The sequence below is a fragment of the Chrysemys picta genome, chromosome 3 (genome assembly GCF_011386835.1).
Source record: "Chrysemys picta bellii isolate R12L10 chromosome 3, ASM1138683v2, whole genome shotgun sequence".
NCBI lineage: Eukaryota > Metazoa > Chordata > Testudines > Emydidae > Chrysemys > Chrysemys picta.
In genome coordinates, this window is record NC_088793.1 from 24,999,515 (window position 1) to 25,025,338 (window position 25,824).

Below are 25,824 nucleotides of genomic sequence, written 5' to 3' on the forward strand. Positions count from 1 at the left end.
ACTAAATTTCTGTGAACTCCTGACACTCTGTCCTTGAACCATGTGCAACGCTGCTTTAACTAGGGAGATCATGTGATTTGCTTAGTTGCCTATGTGTGTCGCTGACCTCTATTAGAGATGGAATGTATATCAGACTTGTTCAGGTGCTTAGCAAATCCCTCTATTGGCTGAACTCTTAGAATTGCTCCTTCATGGTAACTTGCCAAGTAGAGATCATTTTATTTGAAGCTGAAGGTCACACATTCTGTTTCCAATGCTGTATGTCTGCGACTGTCTGGCAACTTTGGTGTTCATATTTAAACAGCAATGTTTTATTAAGATTGAGCTTGCATGTTACCCATTGGGCTGGTAAATTTCCACCCAGGCATGTGTACTAAGCAATTCCTTACACAGCTTGGACTTTATAAAGATCACAGTCATTTAATCAGAAATTGGCACTTGCAATAACTTCAGGATTGGCCTAATGATTCTCCTTGCTGCTCCATTTCCTGGTATTCTTTATCTTTTTCTTTTTTTCCATTCATCTTCTCTTTTGGTAGAACCAACAGCCCTAGTCCCATAAGGGCATACTTGGCAGCTTTGGGGCATGGCTGACAAACTCTGGAATAAGTTTTTCCAAAAGTGGAACTGTCTCATGGTCAAATGGCTGTGAAACTGGCTGGGTTGCTTTGTTTTTCTGGATGGTTTATTGTCTTTTTTTATCCCCTTTTGATTGTGAGAAATGCGGTCCATATGACAAAAAAATAAAGCCTGTTTAAAATTCCTTCCACAGTCTGTGTGCAAGTTCAGGTCAGATAAAATACATTCTTTTTCCAACGCCCATGTATGTTCTTCTTATAACTGGAAAGGATATTCTGAGAACTACCTGTACCTCGGCAGGAGTGTTGCTAATATCTAGATCTTAATCTGAGGATGAAAACCGCCTCTTCAGCATTCAGAACCAATAACAGCATGACGGCAACGGAGCTGAAGTTTAACATTTTCTTGTGAACATTAATAACTACTGTGTACATCATCCATATTGTATAAGCACATTTTTAAATCACGTCATGCTTCCTAGAAGAAGCTACTTGAGTGACATACCCCTTTCTACTCAGAGCTGATATGTTATTGTAAATAACCATACAGTGAATAGAGCAGAAATACAACAGAACTGTAGGGAAACTGTGTACATTAAGAGAAACTCAACAATGCTATAAATCAGCTAGCAATTAATGATCTTTGTTTCTCAGGGAGCAGCATTAAGCTTCATAGTATTTAGTATTGAAGAGACAGAGGAATCCATTCTTGAGTATGTGCCATGGTGCATAATGTGTCAGTATTATGCCTCTGACTTTTCATCAGTACAGATGTCTGTAGCCTTCTGAGCACAATCATACGCAGAGTCGTGTTTAATGTTTTGAAAGAAAAGGGAACATGGAATAATTTATTTTAAAATAAACACCAAAGGGACAAGTATTGTGTTCTTTGGCTTAATTTGTACACGCATGAAATCATTTTTCTAAATGGGCTTGCCAATGTCTTGTTTCAAAGTCTGAGGTTTGGAAGAAGCCTACATCCATCGAGCAAGAGTGTCAGCCATCCCTCCTGTTAGCGTCAGTGCAGCAAAGCCACAAACCACAGCCACCACAGCTTAATGGCAATGGCTTAGAGATCAGACTGTCTCACGGGTCATTAAACATCCACCCAGGCTAAAAATATAGCATGGGCAACCAACATGGAAGAACAGCCTGAGTGCTCATGTCTTTCTATACCAGGGGCCGTACCAGCAATTTGCCAAGAGCTTGAAGGCCATACTCATTTTGTATGTCACTACCTCAGTTTTAAAATAAAATACCTGCACAAGGCTGAGCTACTGGGCTGAGTGGAAGGGTCCTCAGTGCAGAGAGTCGTTGGCTCTAGAATGTCCATCTCTTCATGGTCACCACAGGTCAAGCTTGTTGATTTTTAGGATAATATACAGCTCACAGTTATTCAAAATGGATTTTTCTTCATGGGGGAATGGACACAAATAAGTGGGTGAGGATAGTGTTGTGTTGTACTGTTACAAGCTGTAACTTTGAAATTCTAAGAGGTTTCCTGGTCCTGCTTGGAGGGCAGGAGGCTTTGCAGGGAAGCATGTGAACTGTCCTCAGTAGTCAGTCTGCAGAAAGCCCTAAGGTGAGTAGTGCCTCTGTTTTAGGAAGCAGCTGTTTTGTGTCTCTGTCTCTCTCATTTTGGGTTCTTGGATGGTTCAGGTTCTGACTTCTGAGAAGTAGCATTATATTCCAACACACTAGAAAGATAAAAATATAAAATACTTTAACTTCTCCGTGTGCATGCCGTGAACATAACAGGGACAATAGAGGTGGGGTTTGACTTGGATCTCTACCAGTTGTTGGCAACTGTTGTATGTTTTAATTTTTTTCATTGCATCTTGGGCCAGTCCCTAGAAGCTACCATTGACTTTAATGGGAGTTAGGTCAGCCTATATTTGAGATTCATAATGAATACTAAATGCTGTGGTTTGGCATCAGTTCTGTGGCATGTTTCTCTGACTGGTGTAATTTAGATGAGACCCTGTTACTTATGAGGGCTTGGTTTATGCAAAAACATTAGTTTGGTATCCCTGAAACTATGGACACCTTGGGTACTTTGACACGCTCTATACAGCTCATTCATTGTTTACTGACCAATTTGGATTTCCAATCTCTATGGGTAAAACTCACTCCTGTGCAAAGGACCATTGCAGGACTTATGTCCCACTTAGCCCTAATCCTAAAACATAAAATCTATTTTGACCCTCTTCCCTAGGAGATGAATTTTCCCTCTAGAACAGTTGATTCAGTGCAGAATCTAGTCGTCATTGTTATCTTGCTTGCCGCTTCCCTATTCAGTGTTGGCGACATTAATAGCTGCCTTCCAAAACTCATGATCAGACTCCAGGCTGTTATGCAGATTGGTCTCTCTGAGGTCCACTGATATCTGGTCTATGTACCGAGTCCATGGTCTCCATTCTGGTCATCTTCCATATATGTCCACATCAATGTAGCCTAGCCTCCCTCAACTTTTTGTCTTCAGTTGGAGCAACCTGCATTACGCTCTTTAACTTTAGCGGCCCTTGCCCAGTTATAACCGTCAGGAAGGGCTGTTGTACGTCACTTGCAGGGAACATCCTAGCCTGCTGGGATACACTTGACATTGACATCAGTTCACATGAACTTAGCTGTAGGACAAGCTTTACAGGCCAGCTGTACAAACCCGACACCTTTTGGTTTGAAATTGGAGTTTTCCTTCTCCTCGCTGAGCTGACTACCAAGGCCGATGAGCCCACCTGCCCCGAGTGTGGAATCTAATCTAATCTAATCCCCCCAAATCCATGTCCGCATGAGGGATCTGTACAGACAAATCATTGGCTAGTCCCAGATTTGCAGATGGAACAGCACTGGCATGTGGAAGCTTTAAAAAAACTTGCGGATACATCGCAAAGGGAAGATATCAATCCAGTGAGCAACATCCCGAGCAGATGTCTGGTTTGTAATTGCTTGTGTGTGTGTGTGTGTGTGTTACACCAGCAGGTGCTGAACTGACTATGGAGCAATGTGCTTGGTTTAAAAAAAAAAAAACCAAAAAAACCTGACTGACTTCTTGACCATGAAACTTTGATGTACAGTAGCATTTGCGGAAATGCATGGCTTCCCTGAAGAGTAGCCCAATCGATCAAAGTGGGTTGAGCTATATCTGCTTAGTCTTAGCCGTGTTTGTCAGTCAGTGGCTAGGGAAGGAAACTGTTACTCCCCAGCCTGTGTAAAATCAGTCAGCCAAGATGCTGTAGAGAAATCCAGTGTGTGTTTGAGACAGTCTTTGGAAGAGCTATTTTTATGAAGAATTTGGCCTGAATCCTTGAATTTTGATTATGCTTTTTTGTCTCCTTGCATTTTACTGTTTCCCTGTAACATGTTTTAAATGTTGTCTTGATTTATTTCTGTATATAACTCCCCTTATTTATGAAGATGTAATGTCCCTGGGGTCAATGGGGGCCCCAGTTGTTCCATGTAACTGAAAGAGACATTACCTAAGTGGACCATGAATCAGAAGTGGGGCAGACAGAGAGAACTATTTTTACAAACCCTTTAACTCTCAAGGAGCTCTGCCCGAAAGGCAGGCAGGGGTGGCCTGTGTGGGGGATGGGGAGGTGCATGGGAATAGTGCCTCTAGGAGCTGAACTGCACAAAACTTAACCCAGTGTGGATGGGGATACAGAAGAGGAGATGGACATGGGAGGGTTTCTGTAACTTCAGCCTTTCCATCTAAGCAATGACAGGCACTCTGTTCAGAGGGCAGGACCTGTCTAGGTATAACCAGCTGTCACATGCTAAAATGGGCAACTTGCTGTTGTTTATGCTCTTGCGAAAAGTGAACCAGCAGAAAAGTAAGTGCTGCTTACATTAAAGCTGGTCATAGTGTAGCTTGAAAATGAAGATTTACTCTGAAAAGTGGCTGTGGAACTGAACTCATGGGGCTTATGTTTGTCCTATCTTCATGACCTTCCAAGCGAAATACAGATAAAGAGATGATTTCTAATGGCCAGGGGCTAATGGTGCAGCTAGCATACTACCCCTAGGGAGTAGTTCCCTTTTCCCTCAGTCCACATGCAGATGTTGGATGCCTTGTTCTTGTCTGTGGAGAGGTTTTCCTACCTACTGGTGTCTAGGTTCTGGGAGTGGAGATGGGGCAGTTCTGGGTATGCTATTGCCCCTTCCCCACCACACTTCAGATGCTGCCATCCCAAAAACCTGCATGCCCAAAAACTGAAATATTTTGACTAAAACCCCAAATATTTTGATTAAGAAAGGTTGCTGCTGCAGTGCTTTATGTCCATTTTAATTCACTTGCTGCATGTCCCCCGTTTTCTTCTAAGGGCTGGGCTCCCCATCTGAACATCACCTCCCATGATGCACTGCTTCCCTCTCACCAAGAAGGGAGACCATGGTGCATCATGGGAGATGCAGTTCAACCAGGGAGCCCAGCCTATAATGAACAACAGCTGCTATGAAGCATTGCAGTGGCATGTCAGATTCAAAAGATTTCAGTTTTCAGCCACAATATTTTGGTTTCCAATTTTTCATCAAAAAGTAGACATTTTCCAAGGGGGTGAGGAATATTTGCCAGCCAGATCTATTTTTTTACCTAGTGCAGGAATATCAGAACTAATATGTTTACAGAAGTGTAAACTGGACCTTATTCCTCCAAATGCATCACCAACAACATTGCCAGCTTGGTTCTGAATATAATATCTTGTTACTGAGAATGAGGTAAGTGACAGAAAGAAGACAGTTTGATGATCAACTCCCTGGTGGAGTTTGAAAAGCTAGAAGTGAGAAAAATCATTTTTGTCTTGTTCACTGAAGCAATTTCAAATGGAATCACTGATAAGAAACAACAAAGGCCCTGTCAATCTTTGTCAACTTTCTAATGACAACTGCACTTTAACCTAGCTAGGCATCCACCACCATTTGGACCTGTTCATTATTTCTCACAAGTAAGTTTCAGCAAACTATTATCAGGGTCAGGAGAGGTAGGGATGATTGAAGGATTGGACAGAGCAGAAGATTCCTCTTGTGTAGATTTAACCTTTTTTTCTGCTGAAAACTTTTCATTCCACAAGTTCTGCTACCATCTTCCACTGGTTTGAATTGGTCAAAACTTTTGTCACCTTTTTCAAAAGGAAATGGTCTTTTTTAATGAATATTTCTGAGTAAATTTGTGTTTCTCCTGGATCTTCAGGGAAAATTTGAGGATTTTTTCCCCCCCAAAATTTCCCACAAAAGTCAAATGACTGCTTTTCAACCAGTTCTAAACAGGAAAGGGGACTCACTGCATCAGCCAAGGAGGAGGGTAAGCACTGAGGAAGGGTTGCTTCCAAATCAAGAAAAAAAGGAATGAACTCTGGTTCTAGGACCCCTATCTTTGTTCAACCTTAGCCTAGATCAGTGGCTGAAATGAGGGGAAGGGATTGAGACCACTGTAAACGACACTGGTTCCCAGGCCATCAAGAGCCTGAGAGCTGTTCCAGCAAAATCTAAATACTCTCAGCCTTTGAAATATGAATCACATGCAAAGAGGGGCCTGTCACGTGAGCACCTGCAACCCCATACCTTTGAGATGCAAACCACTGAGTGGTGGTCACAACAGCATTTCCTATTTGTGTATAAGAGCATAGGTGTACGAAGTGCCAGAGAGGTTATGTGTGATTTTGCTGTTATGCTTGTTTCAAAAGCTGGTGTTTAGAAGATTATGGACCGACTTTGTTCCTGGTCATGCGCTGAAGTTGGCAGAGTTAGACCAGGGCGGTGTTTGGAAGGATATCTATAGCCTGCAGTTCAGCATGGAATATGTAACTATTTGACAGTGTTCAGTATGTTTGCCTGGCTGGATATTTATCTGTTCTAGCAGTTAAACAATGAAAATATGAAAATGATGCTTGTAAAAATCATCCCAGCCTAAGGGCATGCATCTGCCAAGACTGCTCTGTGGCGAAACGAATGGGCACAGCAGTTAGCTCTGCTCCAAGAAGATGGAGGATTACAAGAAGGTGGGGAAAATAGAGAGGCCAGTCTGACTCTGCCAACAATAGCAGGTTGCAATACTTAATCTTAATACTAATGCCAGTGTGCTTCGAAGCTGCTGTTGTTTTTATGAGTTAAAATGCAGAAAAGGCTAATTTATGTCTGTCTGGAAATGTTATAATTGCTGATGCCAGAACCAAGGGGTTGGTATTCCCATGATGTGATCTGAAGATGGAATGAAGGTGCCAGAACTCAACTCTCACATGGAAGCAGAGGCAGAAAGTGGGTAAATGGAGGAATTCAACAGAGAGAGACTTCTGCAACCCAAGATTATTTCTTCATTTCCTAGTAGCAGAAGTTTCCTAGATTATTCTAGAGACAAATGACAGATTATAGCCCTTCAACAAATTCCAGAGCATGAGCACTGATCCATTCACTACAAGACATACTGACTGTATTAACAATATAACTTAACTTTGTACTATGTAATTCATATGGTTATTTTTTTAGTGAATTTAGTGCTAATGAAATATGACAGATTGAAAGCCCTGGAGGCTGAATACCTTTATTTTCCGCAGAACAAGTGCAGCAAGCCTAGTGGTAGTGCATGCTTCCTCATGCTGCCGTACCAATGGCTGACCTGATACAATGGTCACCATTAAAATGTCATAATTTACCAATAGTGGCCACAGCCTGTTTTTCTTTTTCTCAGATGCCATGTTGTGGTGATGGTTGGTAAATTATGGCTTTTAATGGTGATCATTGTAGTTTGGTCTCCGGGCCCATTCACTCCATGATATCTCTCTTGGGAATGACAGCAAGGGTCTTAATTGTGGTTCTGTCTTGTGATGTCTCTGCCTTTCCACTAGCAGTTGGACAGAGGTCATTGGCACTTCATCAAACAGCAATGACCTTGGCCAGGTTTGATACAGCAACATGAAGGTTGCTCCATATCCCACTACTAGTCCCCTGAGCCACCCAATTCTCCCTGCAACAAACAGCAGTTAGAAGTGTGGAAATATCATAAAGAGACATTGGGAGAGTAGATGTCTGTGACATTACGCTCCATATTCTTTATGGAAATATGCTTATGATATGGATATGACATAACTGAGATGTACTTTATGCAAGATAACCTTTCCAATGATACCTTACATGAGTCATGATTTACTGAATGTGTTTATCCACTTTGTATGCATGTATCATTGTTGTATCTGAAGCTGGGAATATTGACCACGTCTCTATATTTCAAATGTGCTACATTGGATGAGGCCAAACAATGTTAGTGGCTTATTGAAGAAATGCACACAAGCATATGGATTACCCAAGGAACTGTGTGCAATGGAAACCTCTCAGAGAGAGCTCTGTATAATGGGAACTGTTTGACCCAGGTCACAACAAAAGTTTTTTTCCTCTCCCTACAACAGCACACCTGAGGAACAAAGACTGAACTGTGGGAAGTCATGGTCCCAGGCTGGAAGGATTTTCAGCCTGTGTGTGGTTTTAAAAAAAACAAAAACAAAAACAAAAAAAACAACCTGGGAAAGCCAAGGCAACCTGCGCCTTAAGAATCTGCCAGCCTGTTTATCACTCAGGGTGAGAATTTGCTAGTTTCGTATCCTACCTATCTAGTGTGTTTAAACTCAGTGTGTGGCTCTTGTTTATTTACTAAGGTAATCTGCTTTGTTCTGTTTGCTATCCCTTTAACCACTTAAAATCTACTTTTTGTAGTTGTTAAACTGGGTTTAATAATGAACAAAATAAGTTTATGTAATTTCTAACTGGGGGGGGCAAGAAGTCATGCACAGCTCTCTTCACTTTGAGGGAGAGGGTGGATTTTTATGAGCTTGCGCTGTGCAGATTTTTCTATACAGTGCAAGATAGTATTATTTTGGGTTTATCTCCCAAAAGGGGTGTGCACGTGAGTGCTGGGGGAGTTCCCTCACACAGAGCTGACTTCAGTCTGGCTGCAGCTGGGTGTGGCCCTACCTGTATGTGTGTGCGTGCATGCGCACTGCAAGAGGCCTGAGAGCCTAATTCAGCAAAACAGAGAGGGAACCCAGGCTGGTGGAGCAGGAGAGGCTCAGTGAAATCCCAGTACATCAGGTGGCATCCTAGAAGGAGGGTCCAACTCATCACAATGTTATCATAGATAAGGAGAAACAGGCGGGTTAGGAAGCACTGGCAATAACCAGTGCAATATGAGAAACCAGTTGATCACTCAGTGGATGAAAGCTCCGGAGGAGAGGTGGGTTTGGCTATATCTTGATACCTGTTCCCAGGAAGGAAAAAATTATCATTATGATTTGCTGCTGCTTTAAACTATTACTAGGTGGCGTATTCGGTGACGGAGTACTGCGCACCAGTTTGGAGTCAATCATCACACACCAAACTGGTGATGTGCAGTTACATGCCGCCATGTGTATCATCTCTGGCACCCTGCATCCGACTCCACTCCCATGGCTTCCAGTTCTGAGCAGTATCGCGCCGCCTCATATCAGACGAGAGGTTGCCACTGGGAAGTTACTGGAGAAAGTACATGACAACTCAAGCCTGCTGCTGCACCATGACCTTTTTAAACCACCAACTGCACGTTTGTTATCACGTCGCCTATTATGGTTTCATCTACCAAGCCAGGATGTTAGGGTGGAAACACTCTGGCGAGAGGAATGGATATCTGTTATAATCCCCAACCAGGCCCTTGTCGCTGACCCCACAATTTGCCTGCCTGGTTTTGGCCTGTCCTGTCGCCAGTGGTCCCTGTTGAACAGGTTTGGGATCAGGCAAGGTCTCTGTGCAGCCAACCGGCATTGCTGAGGCCTTCGTGACAGCCCTTTGTGCAGTTGCGGCTCAACACAGACGATGACACATGTTGTCGATGAATGCCTGCTAACTAGGCTCGGCGGTGGCCTAGAAGAACTGCATCACGCCACTGAAGATGCCATCGCTTAGCTAGGCGACTATGCACATGCTAAATAAAATTAGGTTGCATGAATTGTTACAGATACAATGTATGGATCTGTCTTTTGTATCAGATCCTGCCATGGCAGTCTCCATGCTGTCTAAAGGTTTGTTTGATAGTCTGTCTCCAGTGGTTTGTGTGCAGCTTTACCAATCAAGAGTAGTTATATTTTGGCTGGATTAAGGCAAAGACAGTGACAGGTAGGAGTAAGCTTCCTTGGCTTTCTATGTTGATAGAACAGATTTTTGGCAGCTGATTCTGCCAAGGATCTGGGGGTTATAGGAAACCTTGAGGGGTTTTGTTTTGTTCATTTAAGCATATCTGTTACTCCAAGCTTGATTCCTTCCCCCACCATAAACTACAGCAGAGATGAAACATTCATTTTGATATGATGGTGCTCCTTAAATGTATCCTTGTTAGGATACTGGATTACCGTAGTTAGTCACACTTATCTGTGGAATCGTCTCCTTTGTCACAAAGTTGGTTCCACTAAATATAAATATACGGACAGGTGGTAAGGTCTTCTTCCATGCTTAGCTGAACGGTTGGCTGTAGCGATTGGTGACCATTTGGTCTATTCCTTTGCGGCCACAAGGGCTTGATGGGCTGAAAGTCCAACATTGGACCAGACTTGATGCACCCATGTAATTGGGGGGTCTGCCTCTGGGCTGTCTCCACCTCTCAGTTGGTGGAATTTTATCCCGGACGTTACAGGCCACCCAGAGAATGGCGTTCACTGGAATGTCTTGTGACATTCTGGCTACATGTCCAAAAAGTGTAAGACACCGGCTGTGGACAATGGCCCCATTAGTTTGTAGACTGGAGCGACTGTAAATGTCTGCATTACAAATTCATTCCACTTTATGCCCAATATGTGACGTTGGCATTTTGTGTGGAAATCCGCCAGCTTTGCCCAGTCTGAGCGGCATAGTGTCCATGTTTCTCAATTGTACAGCAGTGAGGTGAGGATACCAGTCAAATAGATACTGAACTTGGTTGTTGTGGTGAGATGATGTTGATTCCATATTAGTTGTAAATGACCCATGTCAGATGCTGTGATGCCAATCTGGTGAAGAACCTCTGTATGAAAATTCGGAGAAACTCGTGAGTACAGAACAAAAGCAGGAGATCGCTTCGACAGTTTCATTATTTGCAGATTGGAGTTGCAGGTTGACCTGCTCCTAAGTTTTGCAGTTTTGTCTTTGATCACAAAACACAACTGTGTGACAGGTTGCTCCCTTTATGGTGCCACCTCATGTACTGGGATACCACTGAGCCTGCCTGTTCTGCCAGCCTGGGCCCTCTTTTACCCTGTCTTGCTGAGCCAGGCTCTTAAGCCTCCTCTAGCACACACACAGGCAAGGCCATACACTGCTGCAAAAAGACACAGACACTGAGATCAGCTCTGGGAAGACTCTGCTTAAGGGTCTTGCCACAGCACTCAGGTGCCCACCTCCCTTGGAGTGCAGACCCAAAGGTATGTTGTCTTGCACTGTATAGAAAAATCTGCACGGTGCAAGCTCATAAAATTTTGCCCTTTTCCCTCAATATGAAGAGAGAGATGCACAGCTTCTTGCCCCCCAGTTAGAAATTACATAAACTGGGTAATAATAAACAAAACAAATTGTATTGACTATAAAAAGCAGATTTTAAGTAGTTAAAGAAATAGTAATCTGCTTTGTTCTGTTTGCTAAGCAAATAAAACAAAACACGCCAACTAAGCTTGATTCACTAAAGAAACAGGTTACAAAATATTATTTCTCACCCTAAATGTTGAATTTAGGCAGGATGCAGGGTTTCTGTAGCTCAGAGTTCCAGTTATTTTCTTACAGACTGGACCCCTGCCGTTCCCTTCAGGTTGGTTTCTTTGTCCCTTCAGGTACTGTCAGCCGTCTTTCTTCTTAGGTAGGCAATGGAGGAGAGTCCCATTTTCCCTCCTCCCCACCCTTCAATAAGATTTACATAAGGTGGGAATCTTTTGTTTCCCAAACTTGACCCCCCCCTCCTTTTAGTGGGAAGTTACAGAAGTCCAAGATAATGTTTAGTATCAGGTGACAAGACTACCTGACCTAGTAGTGGTGGCTACATCCCAGGAACCCTCCCGGGGAGGAGAGAGATTAGTATCTTCACAGTCTTGTTGTTTGTTCTTAATGGCCCATCAAATCTGATGGCCTGTTGTCTGGTGAGTGTCTCCCAAATACACACCCAGTTGTAATAGTTACATAGTCCTGTAACTAGAAGAATGCCATAGATTATTTATTTTATTTATAATTATAATTCTAAATAAGAATGCCATAATTTATTTAATTTATATTTAATCCATATTCCTAACTTTAGATACAGAAATGATATAGGCATACAAATTGGATAATCATATTCAGTAAATCATAACCTTTTCAATGATATCTCACATGACCTGTCTTGCATAAAACATATCTTAGTTATGTCATATCCATATCACACTCCATATTCTTTATGGAAATATGCTTATAACGTGTCAAATTCCTCTTCTATTTGCTGGAGTGCCTAGCGAAACCTGTCAGGGCTCTGTACTAGAAGAATGCCATCTGCATAGTCAAAGTCTGAGAATGAGAACATAAGAATGGCTCTACTGGGTCAGATCAAGGGTCCATCTAGCCCAGTATCCTGTCTTCTGACAGTGGCCAGTGCCAGGTGCCCCAGAGGGAATGAACAGAACAGGTAATCATCAAGTGATCTAATACCCTGTTGTTCATTCCCAGCTTCTGGCAAACAGAGGCTAGGGACACCATACCTACCCATCCTGGCTAATAGCTATTGATGGACCTATCCTCCATGAATTTATCTAGTTCTTTTTTTGGCCTTCACAACATCCTCTGGCAAGGAGTTCCACAGGTTGACTGTGCATTGTGTGAAGAAAATACTTCCTTGTATTTGTTTTAAACCTGCTGCCTGTTAATTTCATTTGGTGACCCCTAGTTCTTGTGTTATGAGAAGTAGTAAACAACACTTCCTTATCTACTTTCTCTATACCAGTCATGATTTTATAGACCTCAATCATATCTCCCCTTAGCCGTCTCTTTTCCAGGCTGAAAAGTCCGAATCTTATTAATCTCTCCTCATACAGAAGCCGTTCCATACCCCTAGTAATTTTTCTTGCCCTTTTCTGAACCTTTTCAAATTCCAATATATCTTTTTCGAGATGGGGTGACCACATTTGTACATAGTATTCAAGATGTGGGCATACCATGGATTTATATAGAGGCAACATGATATTTTCTGTCCTATTATCTATCCCTTTTTTAATTATTCCCAGCATTCTGTTTGCTTTTTTGACTGCCGCTGCACATTGAGTGGATGTTTTCTGAGAACTATCCACAATGGCTCCAAGATCTCTTTCTTGAGTAGTAACAGCTAATTTAGACCTCATCATTTTATATGTATAGTTGGGATTATGCTTTCCAATGTGCATTACTTTGCATTTATCAACATTAAATTTCATCTGCCAATTTGTTGCCCAGTCATCAGTTTTGAGAGATCCTTTTGTAGCTCTTTGCAGTCTGCCTGGGTCTTAACTAGCTTTAGTAATTTTGTATCATCTGCAAATTTTGCCACCTCACTGTTTACCCCTTTTTCCAGATCATTTATGAATATGTTGAATAGGACTGGGCCCAGAACAGACCCCCTGGGGGACATCACTATTTACCTCTCTTCATTCTCAAAACTGACTATTTATACCTACCCTTTGTTTCCTATCTTTTTAACCAGTTACCAATCCATGATCGCACCTTCCCTCTTATCCTGTGGCAACTTACTTTGTGTAAGAGCCTTTGGTGTGGGACCTTGTCAAAGGCTTTCTGAAAATCTAAGTACACTATATCCACTGGATCCCCTTGGTCCACATGGTTTTTGACACCTTCAAAGAATTCTAGTAGATTGGTGAGGTGTGATTTTCCCTTTACTTAAACCATGTTGTCTCTTCCTCAACAAATTATGTTCATCTATATGTCTGACAATATTGTTCTTTATTATAGTTTGAAGTCAGGCTTACAGGCCTGTAATTGCTGTGATCATTTCTGGAGCCCTTTTTGAAAATTGGCGTCACATTAACTACCCTCCAGTCATCTGGTACAGAAGCTGATTTAAATGATAGGTTACAGACTACAGTTAGTAGTTCTGCAATTTCACATTTGAGTTCCTTCAGAACTCTTGGGGGAATACCATCTGGTCCTGGTGACTTATTGCTGTTTAATTTATCAATTTGTTCCAAAACCTCTTCTAATGATACCTCAATCTGGGACAGTTCCTGAGATCTGCCACCTAAAAAGAATGGCTCAGGTTTGGGAATCTCCCTCACATCCTCAGCCGCGAAGACTGATACAAAGAATTCATTTAGTTTCTCCACAATGGCCTTATCATCTTTGAGTGCACCTTTAGCACCTCGATTGTCCAGTGGCCCCACTGGTTGCTTAGCAGGCTTCCTGCTTCTGATGTACTTTAAAAAAAATTTTGCTATTACTTTTTGAGTCTTTGGCCAACTGTTTCTCAAATTCTTTTTTGGCCTTTCTAATTGTATTTTTACACTTCATTTGCCAGTGTTTATGCTCCTTTCTATTTTCCTCACTAAGATTTAACTTCCACTTTTTAAAGGATGCTTTTTTGCCTTTCACTGCTTCTTTTATTTTGTTTAGCCATGGTGGCTCTTTTTTGGTTCTCTTACTATGCTTTTTAATTTGGGGTATACATTTAAGTTGAGCCTCTATTATGGTGTCTTTAAAAAGTTTCCACGCAGCTTGCAGAGATTTCACTTTTGGCACTGTACCCTTTAATTCCTGTTTAACTAACCCCCTCATTTTTTGTGTAGTTCCCCTTTCTGAAATTAAATGCTACAGTGTTGGGCCACTGTGGTGTTTTTCCTGACACAGGTTATTAAGTTTAATTATATTATGGTCACTGTTACCAAGCAGTCCAGAGAGATCACCACCAATTTTAATGCCTATTGACCTGACTGAATGCTGCATTAATGATTTGGATGATGGGATGGATTGCACCCTCAGCAAGTTCATGGATGACACTAAGCTGGGGGGAGAGATAGATAGGCTGGAGGGTAGGGTTTGGGTCCAGAGTGACCTAGACAAATTGGAGGATTGGGCCAAAAGAAATCTGATGAGGTTCAACAATGTCAAGTGCAGAGTCCTGCACTTAGGATGGAAGAATCCCATACACTGTTACAGGCTGGAGACCATCTGGCTAAGCAGCAGTTCTGCAGAAAAGGACCTGGGGATTACAGTGGATGAGAAGCTAGATATGACTCAACAGCGTGTCCTTGTTGCCAAGAAGGCTAACGACATATTGGGCTGCATTAGTAGGAGCATTGCCAGCAGATCGAGGGAAGTGATTATTCCCCTCTATTCGGCATTGGTGAGGCGACATCTGGAGTATTGCGTCCATCTTTGGGGACCCCCCCCCACTACAGAAAGGATGTGGACAAATTGGAGAGAGTCCATTGGAGGGCAACGAAAATTATTTGGGGGCTACGGCACATGACTTATGAGGAGAAGCTGAGGGAACTGGTCTTATTTAGTCTGCAGAAGAGAAGCTTGGGCGGGGGTGGGGGGGGGGATTTGATAGCAGCCTTCAACTACCCGAAGGGGGGTTCCAAAGAGGATGGAGCCACGCTGTTCTCAGCGGTGGCAGATGACAGAACAAGGAGCAATGGTCTCAAGTTGCAGTGGGGGAGGTCTAGGTTGGATATTAGGAAAAACTATTTCACTAGGAGGGTGGTGAAGCACTGGAATGGGTAGCCTAGGGAGGTGGTTAGTGGCTTCACTGGAGCCAGGGCAGAGACTGTTGCTGTGCCTAGAGCTGACTGAGGTGGGCTGCAGTGAAGGAACTGTGACAACCCCCACTCTGGTTTGGGAAAGTACTTGCAAGGGAAGGGGCACAGCAGAGTCTGAGCCTGAAGAGAGGCAGAGTGATCTTCCCATCGAACCAGGACCCAGAACTGCTGACATTTGGTGGGGCCAACTCCAAGTATCAGAGGGGTTGTGCAGCTTGTTGCCTTGGCTGGATTGATACACAGAACCAACAGAGCGCTGTCTCCAGTTTCAGACATTCAAGCACGCCCACGCAAGCAAGCGTCTGGGACTCAGAAATCCAGAGGAGTGTACACTCCGGGGTGGGGTAAATGGTGGCAGTGTAAATGCCAGTTAGATAAGTTTCATTTATTACTGTATACTATATTTGTTGTTTGATTTTCTTTCATATCAACAACATCAGGCGCCCAGGCACACAGGTGAGTGTTGCCTGCTCCCAAGTAACCCAGGGAGGAAAGTGTGTGTGTGTGTGTGTGGGGGGGGGGGGGGGGGGTGTTACACATGATTCTTATCAGTTTCACTGCTGCCCACCACTTAATAGAAGCTGTGAAACATTTCACCACTGCTCTTCAGTGGTGGGCAGCAGTGAAAATGACAAGAATCGTGCCAGGTTCACTCCACAGCTGCCAAGGCTTCCAGGGTCTGCAGCTCTGGGGCAATGGTCCCCAGGGCTCCCCAGCCAGCTGGCGTGAGAGGCAGGCTGACTGTAGGGGCAGCCGGCTCACCAGTGTGTGGGAGTCTTGCAGCCTGGGGAGCCAGCTGACTCAGGAGTGTGGAAACCCTGGAGTCCCCTGCCCAGGGCACTCCACATGGTGGGGCTGCTTCAGAACCTGACCCTGAGAGCTTGTCCCACCCAGGTCTTTCAGGTTTGCTGCAGAGCTGTACTTCACAGGGGTGTTGTGAGGTGCCTGGATTCTACCCCGCTGGGGCCATAGGAATACCTGGAGAGATGATGGTTTTCATTTCTTGTTCTAAACACTTGTATTCTATTTGAACAGCACACGGTAACAGTTGTCATATTTTGCCCTGGAAGTAGTTGCATTTCAGCCATGGTCTGGGCGGGTGAAATGACGCTTGCAAGTATATAGCTCAAATTAGTTGTAAGTGTGCCACAGTGTATAGAATAAATGTAAGTCATAAATCATCATAACAACCGTTGGAAAATACACAAGTACCCCAGAAATTGTAGGCTACTCTGTCAGAGTGCTTGAGACAAGTCCAGTGATCAGCATCATATGGTACATACAGGATGCATAAATCTATAGGGCCGCCGCTACAGGAATATTTTTCATGTAAACTTTGGCTTAATGAATTTGCCTATGATACCAAGCATCTTTCTTCCCCAAAACAATTTTGTTGGTAATTCACGTAAACGTCTATTTTTCTTGGAGTGCAGCTTTATCAAAAGCCAGTCTGTCTAAAATTTGCTGCTTTCATATTTTTATTGCAGAAATTACACAAAAATATTTGGCTTGTCTAACTGTAGCTTGATAATACAGTGTATATTGCTGAAAATGTGTCACTACATTATTCTTGCAAAAATAAGCTTTCATAGGGATTTTTCCTTGTGCACCGGCCTTTTGCTAGTTCATACTGGGAAGAGAGTTCATGGGTATGAAACTTGTCTAATACAAAACCAATTATTTTGGTCTAGTGCTGGTGTCTTAAGAATATCACAGATGACTAATCAATACATATGTCTGAATCTGAATCCTTCAATTGCAGTTGGCCATCACTTAGGGCACTAGCAAGGCACCACTATCCACAGTCTATTGTGCTGTTTGCTGGAATATCTACCTTGTTGTGTTTCTATAACTTTTTGATGATGATCGGGTGTTGGCCTGGAGAACCAGTGGGCTGCTCTTAGATTGGTCCCTGCACTTTGATATGTCCACCATGGGATGCCCTACCAGGAGTTAAAATCCTGCTGGGATACCTCTTGGGTCATCGAAACACACAAGCCTTCCCAGCGACATAATGTGCAGTCCCCTGGAAAAGGACAGATTGATACATACACTTATAGATTGCAATATACTGTACTATTAGCATCTGTAGAATCACAGATTGTAAGGCCAGTCTGAGCTCCTGCATAACACAGGACATAAAATTTCACCCAGTAATTCCTGCATCCACCCTTATGGTTCAGTTGGAGTACATTTTTAGACCTTCAGTCTTGATGTAAAGACTTCAAATGATGGTGAATTTACCACATCTTTTAGTAAAGTAAATTGATCCAATGGTTAATTAACTCAATGTTTAAAAAAAAAAAGTGCCCCTGATTTCTAGTTGGAATATATCTAGCTTCAGATGACCTAGATGGACCTTCAGATGGACTAGATGACCTCCCGAGGTCTCTTCCAGTTCTAATCTTCTGTGATTCTATGATTCAGATGTGTAAAAGCACAGAGTAAGGGTGGGGTATAAGGCACAAGTTTTGGGAAAAATGGTTGACCATATGAAAACTGGGAGGCAAAGGGTATAAAATATGTTCTTCTCTAGATGAAGAGTTAGGAGCTATATGGCAGAGAAGAAGAGATGAGTGCTGCGATGAGACTTGAAGAGAATCAGGGAGCTAACTAAGAACTGGTGCTAGGAGGTTCTGATCATTGATATGGAGTGAAAGCTCTCTCTACAGCCCAGTGCTGAGGGGCAGGGACTGAGGCTACAAAGAATTCTGGTGTTTGAGGAATGCAGAGAAGTGAAATAGCAGCCTTTTGTCCTGCAATGATGATCCATTTAAATGGGATGTATACAGCCCAGTAAGACAGCAGATTTAATAGCACTGCACATGGTTGGAATGTGGAAGAGCTAAGGCACCTGCAGCTGGTTTGAGGAATTAGGTTCTGGTCTGGCAAAGGGAGACAGCTCTCTGGTTTTATAAACCGGATTTGTCAAATCCGAATAGATCCTTGATCTGTTCAGTCCAGTGTCCCACCTGCAGCAGCAGGCCATACCTCAGGCTTCAGAGGAAGGCAAAGAGCATTCCTGATATATTGCATCTAGTCAGCTGCACAGTGCTGTATATGAGGAACAAGTGTTAACCAGTGGTGAAATGGTTTTTTTTTTTTTTTTTTAAAAAGAGAAGTGGGCAAACTGACCAAATTTGGAGTTTAGTTTAGAAGTGGATAAACTCAGTTAACCAGAGTGTACCCTTGACTGCTGGTTCATACCCAGGAGCATGAAGTCCCATTTTATTTATGGTAGCTGCCAGTACTTCAAGTACAGATATAGGTCATGTAATTATCCTGCCCTTTATACAATCAAGCAACTATGTCTGACTTATTGACTGCCTTTGAGCAGAGAACTCAATGAACTGTTGTGATAAATGGACCTACAAATTTACTCTAATTGTGAGCTCAATTGTAAAAAGTATGTGAAAGGTCATCAAATGACACAATAACCTATAATGACAAATGCTGATGGGGAAAAGGTATGAAAGGGAGACCAGCTGGATTACTGTAAACAAAAAGTCTTGCTGATATAACTCATGGATAGAGGGCCCTACCAAATTCATTGTGGTCAATTTCACAGCCATGGGATTTAAAAAATTGTAAATGTCATAATTTCAGCTGTTTAAATCTGAAATTTCATGGTGTTGTAGTTGTAGGGTTCCTGACCCAAAAAGGAGTTGTGGTGGTTGCAAGGTTATTGTGTGTGTGTGTGTGTGGGGGGGGGGGGGTTGTGGTACTGCTACCCTTTTTTTGATGTTGCTGGCGGTGGCGCTGCCTTCAGAGCTGGAGAGCAGTGGCTGGTGGCTGGGAGCCCAGCTTTGAAGACAGAGCTGTTGCCAGCAGCAGTGCAGAAGTAAGAATGGCATGGTATTGCCACCCTTAGTTCTGTGCTTCTGCTGTGGGGGCGCTGCCTTCAGAGCTGGGCACCTGGCCAACAGCCACCACTCTCCAGTCACCCAGCTCTGAAGGCAGCGCAGAAGTAAGGGTGGCAATACCACGACCCCCATAAAATAACCTTGCAACCCACCTGCAACTCCCTTTTGGGTCAGGACCCCCAATTTGAGAAATGCTGGTCTCCCCTTGAAATCTGTATTTATAGGGTAAAAGCAAACACAATATCAGATTTCACAGGGGAGACCAGATTTCACAGTCTGTGATGCTTTTTCCATGGCCATGAATTTGGTAGGGTCCTACTCATGGACTGTGTTGAAATCATGCTTGATAAAAACAGAGGTGGAACTAGAAATTAATGAACCCAAACTGGTGTGTTTGAATATTAAGCCTAATTGGTGGACAAATGATAAAGGGAAGGCCTATTCTACCCATCACTCCCTTTGGGAGGAAAAGATGGAAGAACAGACAGAGGCTACTGGAGTGAGCTTCCCCATCACGGCTGCCACCCTCATGTCTCCTGGAACCCAAGACCTTCTTTGTCCTAATCTGGAGGGATGTTCTGACCAGATGGGCCAAAGGGAGGGACTCGGATAACATCACCACCTCGACTAGCTCCAGCTGAATCCCAAACATCACGTGAGATAAAATGGGATCTGACTTTAACAGCAGCAGCAACAACTGCCACTCCAGCCTATCTCAACTAGCTTCTTTTCTTTGCCCCAAAAGGACAGTTATTACCATCTTTGATACAGTCTCTTAAATGGTCAAACAAGGTGGTGGGTTTTTTCTTCTAAAAACTCACTCCAGCTAAAGGGAAAGAGAGCCAGTAACGTTGTTAAAATGAAAGCCTTACTTAATACTTTACATTTCAAATGTTTTCACTGTTTTTTTTTCTTTTTCTTTTCTGTATTTTTAATAAATAGAATAATTTTAATGGTGTGTTTGCCCTGGTGCTAAGCAGGCTAAGCTCTCTGTTTACTAAACCTTGTTTAATGCTGGACAATAACTGGGTTCTGTTAACATGTTTGGCCCACTTATTCCATCTACATTAATACACCAGGGCTTACTGCATGCTATGTGAAATAGTGTTTCCTTCCTGACCCAGAGCAAAATCAAGCCCCTACTGAATAATGGAAAGGGAAGCTCAGAAGTTTACAAGAACCCTAAGAGGTTCTGTTATTGATTGCCAGATACTGCACCTGACTACTGGAGCTATGGCAGACGACCCAAGAAACCCAGTAGGCTCAGTTTCTTGATTCAGTTGCAGAATCTCCCTGATTTATCACGGCCAGAGAATGGCATGCATGCAGTTTAGCTCTTCTGTAAAGCAAAATAGGGTCTATGAGGTTAATTGATGTATCTGATGTTTTATTACTTCTCCCATTTCCTTCCATTCTTTTGCTCATACAGTGTTTTCTTCTAGGCTAAATACTGGTGGTGGCTGAGTGTTCCTTTCCCAGCCACACTGAGAAAACACTTGGTAGAAAAATCAGATTTTCCACGGTTAGTAAATCCTGATCTGTTCGGTTAACACTCTAGATGTGTGATGGATCCAGTACACATCTGGGTGCACTAGGTGGCAGCCTCTGATCACATGACACCTACTGTGAGCCAGTGACTAGTATGCTGTTCGCATGGGGCATAACAGCGGGAGGAGAGCCTATCTCCCCTGATGCACCAAAAACAAGAGCCAGAGAGATTTATATCCAAAGATGGTATGTAAGTAATTATCAAATGTAAAAAAGACTTCAGCACAGTGCGCTGATGAATGAGAGAATTACATTGAAAAAGAGGAATGGGAGGGTTTCTATCAGAATGTCTATGGGACATGTGCTCAGCTATGGAAAGAATGAGAATACAAACTACTTAGCACTTCTTCCTTTGTCCCTTATACGGTCAATACATGTAAAACTGAATTAGCTGTGAACTCTTGAACAGACAGGGATTCACATTCAGTCTCATATCCCAGAACTGACCTGCAATAGAAAGCTTCTCATTCCTCTTTAGAAGCTCTGTTTAAGCATAACAAACTGCATGTATGTGCATCCAAACAGCATGCCTGTCTGTGGGGATAGCAACGCAGAATCTTCAGCTCTAAAAACCTAGACTGCTACAGCCTGAGCTAAGGAAGAATTCTGCTAACTGTAAGTAGCAGACTATTACAGTTGCTGGGGGATAGCCATTAGCAGGAGACATCCAAAAATACCTAGCTCTTTTGATCAGTAGATCTCAAAGTGCTTTACAAAAGAGGCAATTGTCCTTCTCCCCATATATAGATGGGGAAACTGAGGCACAGAGCGGTGAAGCAACTTGCCCAAGGTCACCCAGCAAACCAGTGGCAGAACAGGGAATAAATCCGAGGTCTCTTGAGTCTTAGTCTAGTGCTCTAGCCACTAGGTCTCACACATTAAGACTATGTAATGTATAGAACAGGGGATTCTAACTGGCATGCCATCTTACAGAGAAGTGATCTATTACAGAATGTTGAATTCTTCAGGTTTGCTTTTGTGATGCAATGAAAACCATTGTTGGCTATACAGAAGCTTTCTGCTAAAAGAGCGGGGACTTCCAATAGAACAAAAATCAGAGACTTCTGTGGGACTTCAATGGGAACAGGATTGAGCGCACATCTTGCAAGATGTGCCACGATGGTTAATGGCAATGGGTATGTCTAGACTGCAATCACTGGGTGTGGCTGCTGCACGATCCGACGAATCCTAGCTAGCTCAGGTACTGGCGCACTAAAGTTGCTTTCAGCACGGGTTAGCCCTGCAAGTAATTTACCCAGAGTTCTGGGAGGGCTTGTATAGCTCACATTCAAGCTCAGTTTTCCTGTCTTTTGTAATGTATCCTGCTCATAGTTACCCGTTTCCACACTGGCAAGACCTATTAGAGATGGGCCCAAATCATAATATTGGAGCATCTGGATCCAGGATTTTGGGGTGTTTGGATCTGGGTTTGAATCCAGATCCAACCTTGGAATGGGCCTTTCTGTATAATGAACAGAACTAAAAGCCTGGATCTAACCTCTCCCTGTACTTTAGTCAGGGTCATAACTTCATGTGAACGTCACTTTTAGAGAAGGAGCACTTCTCTAATAAGCAAGTAGTAATTTTTTTTTAAAAAAAATCAGCAAGTGCAGGCTAATCCTGACACATGTGGTTCTGCCATGTGTTTGTTTGAAGATCCCACATCTAAAAAATGCAACTTTTCTTTTTATTCCTTGCCAGTGTTGCACTGTTTCCTGTTTCATGTATGTTTAAGTGCAAATCAGCTCTTTCCAGCCTGTAGCTGCTGTTCCTACTGATTCAGTGGTCTTGGAGCATGTAAGTAATTTTGTCTGTACCAGCCACCATTTGATCCCTCTACCCACATCACTTGCTGCATGTGCCACTGAAATCACATCCATTGTTTAATTTCTTCAGCGATAAAAATATTGAGCTAAAGTATTGTTTACTCCTTGAAAACCAGCTTTTCCAAAACCTATGTTTGATGTTGCATGCTTGGGCTGACAAATAAAACCACAGGTAAAGAAAATAAAGTTACGGACACTTTGCCAGGTAAGGAGCTAACATTGGAAAGGGGGGGAACAGCTATCCTCTTCACTGCCTCCGTCTTTCTTGACTTGTAGAAGAAAGATGGAATCTGAAATTTAGTAGGAGCTAGGCAAGGTTCATAGAATGGGTGGTTCTCCATTATTACTTGCCGAGTGTAAAGGGGCCATAAACACAGTGGATTTCAACTTCTCTAGATGATGTAGAGCCAGCTGGAGAACTGTTTGCACTCCTGATTATTCTCAGCTAATGCAAAGGCCTCTGGGGGCTATTGCAGCTGGCTGCTCTAAAATATATCAGGGGTCTGGAAGGCCCATGGGCTGCCCCAGAATGTGGGGAGGTACAAAGTGTAGTTCAGACAGTCAGGGACAGAATATTTTCCAATTCATCCAGTTTTGGCCACGTGGGCTCAACTTTGGCCAAACGGACTAAAAATTGTAATAAAACTTGCATAACATTTGCGTAAGACTCCAAAGTAGATGCCCTCCTATGTAATCCAGTGGAGTCCATCAATTTTATCCCACATGTTTGTGAATATGTGACATCAATGTTCTCTGCAGTTTCCTCCTTGCTTAATCAATTTTCTATTAATACATCTCTTCTCCCTCCACCCCAGTCCATCCATTCTTCCTATTGTTTCCTGTGGTTGATCAATTTTGCCGCTTCCCCCCAATCAGTTGATTCGACCTCTCTCCTCAGCCGTTCACTCTCCCTTCCTCCAGTACCTTAGTAGTCTACTTTTCCTGTTATGATCTGCTGCTGAAGAGGAATCTCTTGCCTCTTCCCATCAGGAAGAGCTGGAAAGGGCACAGCCAGGGTCTAGGGGTGAAATATATAAAGCCAGTAAAAAGTATGTGAGTGGATCACATTGCCACCTAGTTGTTGGCCCACAGTGGGTGAAAACGGGCCCTAGTGCTGCAAATAGCCATTGAAACCTATGTGGGAGCGGATTGTGTGTGTGTGTGTGTGTGTGTACATTCTAGCCTGAGATTTGCAAGGGTGTGTGTGTGTGTGTGTGTGTGTGATTCATCTGCTCGTCTGTTGGTTTATTTCAGAGGGTTCCATTTTATATATATATATATATATATATATAATAAAAAGGCAGAGAGGTAGGAGTGTGAGAGAGACCTGAGCAGCTTGGGCCGATATATGCCCATAAAGAGGGAAATAGTCCGATTCTTTTTCTAGCCTATGTTTATAATGGATCTCGCTCCATCAGATCAGGAGCAATCTGCCACCCTAGGTGAAGCCTGAGCTGGTAGCCGACTACAACAGGTGGATTCCCCCCTTGTTAATGCTTAATTGTTTCCAACGGCAGTTCCACCAGTTGCCATGCAGCTTCCACTGGAATCTGCTGGGTCTGGAGCTTGCTCAGCAAGTACCTCGGCTCAATCGCTTGTTTTTAGATTTGTCTGCAAAAAGAAATCCTAGAAAAAATTAACATTTCTGAGAATGATGGTTGTTTGCTATTTCATTTCAACTTTATATGAAATATTTAGGTTGGCTACAGCAGGGCTGCCAGGTGGCTAAACATGCCGAATGAGTGCGGTCAGTGCTTGGGACGTGCACTAGGCGGAAGGCATCCAAAAAATTACTTCTGACCTCCCTTTGGTTTGCCAATCACTGCAGGCTGCTGTTACATCATATTCTGCAACAGCCAATAATAAATTAATAGAATTTGGGGATGGAAAAGACCTATTAGATCATCCGGCCTATTTTCCCCCCCACACACACTCCCCAAAGCATAGCCCGTGACTATTCCCTACTGTATATTTTCTAGTGCTTTGTCTAGTCTTATTTGAAATGACGCAAGTGAGGGGGCTGCCAGCACTTCCCTCAGGGAGTCTATTCCACAGTCTAATGGGCTTCATTGTTTAGTGTTTGCTGCTATTCAGCCTAAAATGTCCCTTTGGTTACTTTCATCCCATTACTCCTAGTTTATACCCACTTGCACCATCTCAGCAACTCCTCTCTTTCCCTCTTGTTTGTAATGGTACTTTGTGCTTCTAGCTCAGAATCTAAAAGAGCTTTGCAAAGGTGAATGCTATTACCCTCATTCTATGCAAGAGGAAACGGGGACACTGAAGTTAAGGGGTTCTGCTGAAATATATACAGTGAGTGATGATGAGAACCAGGAATAGATCCCAGATCTCCTGTCTCCTTGTCCTCCTTTTCTAGCCATTTGGCACACTGCTAACTTAAGTATACTTATGTTTAAAGGCCCAAACTTGCCTTTCCAGTCAAGGTTACATTCACAGAGTTGAGGATGAGTGACGAAGAGAGGGAAGAGTTTAGAACTGTGCTTAGTTCTCTTTAGAAGATGGTGATTAGAAAGAAAACTCAGTATCTCTTGTTCTCACCTTTCTCCTTTGCCCAAACCTCTTATCACTGTTTGTAGCTAGCATCCTTTGGTGTATTCGTTTTGCTTCTGTACTGGGGTGCTAAGTGCGTCCCATAATTATGGCATGACTTTACTATTGAACACACACATTGCCAGTATGTTCTGACTAGATAATCTTACAAGCCAAAGTCCTGGTGGCAAACAGACTCTGTAGTAGTCTGAATCCAGATCCGAGCTTCGCAGCTGGACCTTGTCTCTCTGATAACTTGAACCCAACCCCCCGATCCAAACAGCATTAATCTTTGTTGAAAATTAAATATGGATATTGAGGCTTGAGCCCATATGCAGTCCAAAGCAGAGGTGGTTGCTCATATCCCCTGTTTTAGGTGCATGTAATGCATTCTCTTAGGCCTTTCAGATGAGCTCTTATTAACTTTGAGACGTTCCGAGGCTTATTGAATGAAATCAAATAGTGTATCTAACCTACTGCAGCTCTAGATAAAACTTCTATTAATTTTGCTTTAAAGCAATCTTACATGACCTGGACCTGACCCGTGAGATCCCTTGCAGATCAGGCCCGTAGAAAATGGAGATGGAAAAGACGTACAAAATAAGACTTGTTTGTTCCCCTGCCAATACAAAATTGTTCCTTATGGTATATTTTCCAGTGCTTTGTCCAGACTGGTCCTGTTTTTTAAATGATTCATATGATAGGGTTT

At 43.0% G+C, this 25,824-nt stretch overlaps 1 long non-coding RNA gene across 2 annotated transcripts in view; it reads left to right on the top strand.

Moving 5' to 3' along the window:
* LOC122173589 (uncharacterized) overlaps window positions 1-25,824 on the top strand; it is a 234,488-nt gene that overhangs the window by 22,126 nt on the left and 186,538 nt on the right. Inside the window, exon 1 of one of the 2 annotated variants that reach the window (XR_010599393.1) lies at window positions 22,438-22,536. The exons of the other annotated variant lie outside the window; for it this stretch is intronic. This is a non-coding gene — a long non-coding RNA (uncharacterized LOC122173589). Of the gene's footprint in view, window positions 1-22,437; window positions 22,537-25,824 lie in introns of those variants that run through there. 2 annotated transcript variants of the gene reach the window in all.